Here is a 3801-nt window from a genome sequence, read left to right as displayed (position 1 = left end):
TCCTCAATATAGGTCATAAAAATGGGTACTCAAAATGGATCAAAAATGGGTAAATAGGTACTAAAAATGAGTCATCAAAATGGGTACTATAGAAATGGGTCGTAAAAATAGGTACTCAAAATGGGTGTTCAAAATATGTCATCAAAATGGTTTATAAAAATTAGTCATCAAAATGGGTTGTTAAAATGCGTTAACAAAATACATACTCAAAATGGGTACTAAAAATGAGTCATAAAAATAGATAATAAAAATTAGTCATCATTAAAAGCAGGTCCTCAAATGGGTCAACAAAATGAGTCATAAAAATGGTTCCTTAAAATAGGTCATAAAAATGGGTGTTTAAAATGATTCATAAAAATAGGTCATCAAAATGGGTTGTTAAAATGCATCATAAAAATAGGCACTAAAAATGAGTACAAAAAATGGGTCATTAAAATAGGTCCTCAAAATGGGTCAACAAAATGAGTCATAATAAATGAGTAATAAAAATGGGTCATAAAGATGGTTCGTTAAAACAGGTAATAGAATATGGGTTTTCAAAATGGGTCAGCAAGATGGGTACTAAAGAGGACATCAAAATTGGTCATCAAAATGGGTCATAAAAATGGGTTATCAAAATGAGTCATTCTGATAACTCATTTCTATGATACATTTTGATAACATATATTTATGGCCCATTTTGAGTACCCATTTTTATGGTCCATTTTAGGTACCCTTTTTTTTTTTAACTAAAAGGGGTAAAAATTTATTCAAGAACAAGAAAGATGCAGAGAAGGACATGGCACACCCCAAAGATCTTAAAGAGCCTGGTTAGTGTCCACTAAATGATCTAACATAGTAACTATTCCAGGAGGCAATTGCCCCTTATCCACAATATTCCAAGCATACATATGATTAAAAGCCCATTTATCCAAACAATCAACAACCCCATTCTACTCCCTAGGAATGTGCTTAAAAACAATAGAATTGAAAGATCCACACAATCGCAATATTCCAAGCATACATATGATTAGAAGCCCATTTATCCAAACAATTAGCAACCCCATTCTACTCCCTAGGAATGTGCTTAAAAACAATCGAATTGAAAGATCCACACAATCGAAGAATCTGTCTAATAACCATCTGTAAGTGCTAACTAACACCATCAAATTGTTTTGTCTAGTAAACAAAGTCACTACGACCTGAGAATCAGACTCACAAATGATCCTTCTCCAATCAAGAACACAACTATGCTCAACAGTGTACAAGATGGCAAGAGCCTCCATTAGATTATTCGTTTGAAGGCCTTTATAAACAAAAAAAATAAACTGGATGTCTTCGGAACTATCACGACCAACCCCACCAATACCAACATGACCTGGATTCCCTCGAGATGAGCCATCGGTGTTAATTTTGAAAACTCCATATGGAGGAGGGGTTTAATGACCCTCCCTACTGATTCTTCATAGAGGGTGTCTACATCTATTCCTCATTACCTAACTAGCAACTGACAAAGCAACTCTTTGAAGAGGAAAGGTTAGGCGAGCATAGATAGTAACACCCCCAGGATCCACACCTCTAGAAATGTCACACTTTGCTAAGAATATCTCCTGAAGAGAATGAACAATTTTTCACCACCAAAGCTAAAAGACCATCTGACTATCTTAAAAAATCCTACAATACCTCTCCAAACAAATATGCCAAATGATAAAAGATGGACCCACAATTGTGGCCATCTAAAGGAAAGAAGTCATCACATGGGCTCTCCCCCAGCGGGCCCAAAACTCAACCAAAGAAGAAACATGGCAACAAGATTGACCCCAAGCTATCCACCATAAGTGTCAAATCTTGCTAGCAAAGGAGCATTAAAGAAAAGATGAGAGACAAATTCCACCTCAGAGCGGCACAAAACACACATCGAGGGTCCCTGGAAGCCCCGCTTACATAAATTGTCTCATGTAAGACATTGATTATACCAACCACATAAAAAAGTTGCATTATGGAGGAGGGGTCCAACGACCCTCCCTACTAATTCTCCGCAAAGGGTGTCTGCATCTATTCCTCATGACCTGACTAGCAACTAGTAGATAACCTATTTGAAGAGGAAAGGTGAGGCAAGTACAAATAGAAACATCCCCAGGATCCACACCCCGAAAAAAGTCACACTTTGCTAAGACTGTCTCCCGAAGAGAATGAACAATTTTCCACCACAAATGTTGAAAGACCATCCGACTATCTTGAAAAATCCTACGGTTCCTCTCCAACCAAATATGCAAAATGATAAAAGACGAACCCACAACCCAAGCCACCTGAAGGAAAGAGGTCGTCACAGGGGCTCTCCCCCAGCGGGCCCAAAACTCAACCAAAGAAGAAACATGCCAACACGATTGACCCCAAGCTATCCACCATAAGTGTCAAATCTCGCTAGAAAAGGAGCATTAAAAGAAAATATGAGAGACAAGTTCCACCTCAGAGCAACACAAAACACACATCGAGGGACCTTGGAAGCCCCGCTTACGTAAATTATCTCATGTAAGACACCGATTATGAGTAACTATCCACATAAAAAAGTTGCATTTTGGCCAAGAAAATTTACTCCAGACCTGCTTCCACCAAGGAACCTCAAAATATCCAAACATCTGCCTAAGAAGTTCCAAGTAACCTAAAGAGAGAGTATTTGCTTGATGAGGTTCTGTCCTAGGCTAAGACATCCCGCCCATCCATAGAGTTACACTCCCAAGAAGCAAGAATCTGAGCCAACTCATTTTAATGCTCCTCTGAACCACCCGATGACCATTCTCAAGGGTCCCTCCATATGTACCCCATAGTTAGGCCTATATTTCAAACACACTTACAATGCATAACCTTATTCCAACTAGTTGCCACAAACTTGTCACAGAGGGGCTGCAAATGCGGATGCATAGAAAGCAGAGGAGGATTACCATCCCAAGAGTCCAACCAAAAAAGAGCTTCACAAACTTGATTACAAATCCAAAAAAGACCCTTCTTAACTAGCTAAGCCCCAGTTTTCAGAGTGTGCCAAATCATAGAGCCTCTACCCTCCAAAGGATATCGGCCAACATCCACCTAGTCAACACTAGATAAATACTTATGCCTGAGAATCTGAGCCCAAAGCTGATTCTGACCTGTACACTATCGCCAATATAATTTAGTTGCTAGAGCCTGCCCATTCTAGATAGCATATCTAAGACCCAGACCCCCTTCCCTCTTTGGGCGACAAACAACTTCCCATCGAACAAGGTACCACTTAGAAGTCTGCAAATTACCGCTCCAAAGAAACTGGCACAAGAGAGCATCAAATTCTTTAAGAAAATAAACAGGAGCTACCTAAACAAAATATGTAAATTGGAAGAGCCCGAATCACTGTTGAAGAAGGGTATCCCTAGTAGTAGTGGAAAGCCACCAATGAGTCCAGTGATTAACTTTCCTATGCGGCTTATCAAGAAAGTCCTACCAAAGTGGGCTTGGTTGACGGTGAACAACAAGGGGAACACCTAGATAAAGCAAGGGGAGATACCCAATTTGAAACCTCAAAATATCAACAATCCTTATCTGAATAGATTTTGAGGTATTAAAAAAATAGATTGAAGACTTGTGATCATTAAATTTTTGACCCAAAGCAGTTGAGTAGATATCCAACACCCATCTAAAGGATTTTGCTTCATGAATACGAGCAACTCCCATAAGAGCAGTGTCATCCACAAATTGGAGATGAGAAAGCTTTGGCAACCCATGACCCCCAAGTCCAACCCTTAATCATGCCTTGTGAAACCTGAGACTTGATAAATTTGCCCAGGCCTT

The sequence above is a fragment of the Cryptomeria japonica genome, chromosome 7, assembly GCF_030272615.1.
Source record: "Cryptomeria japonica chromosome 7, Sugi_1.0, whole genome shotgun sequence".
Taxonomy (NCBI): Eukaryota; Viridiplantae; Streptophyta; class Pinopsida; order Cupressales; family Cupressaceae; genus Cryptomeria; species Cryptomeria japonica.
Note: the sequence above shows the minus strand (reverse complement) of the source record.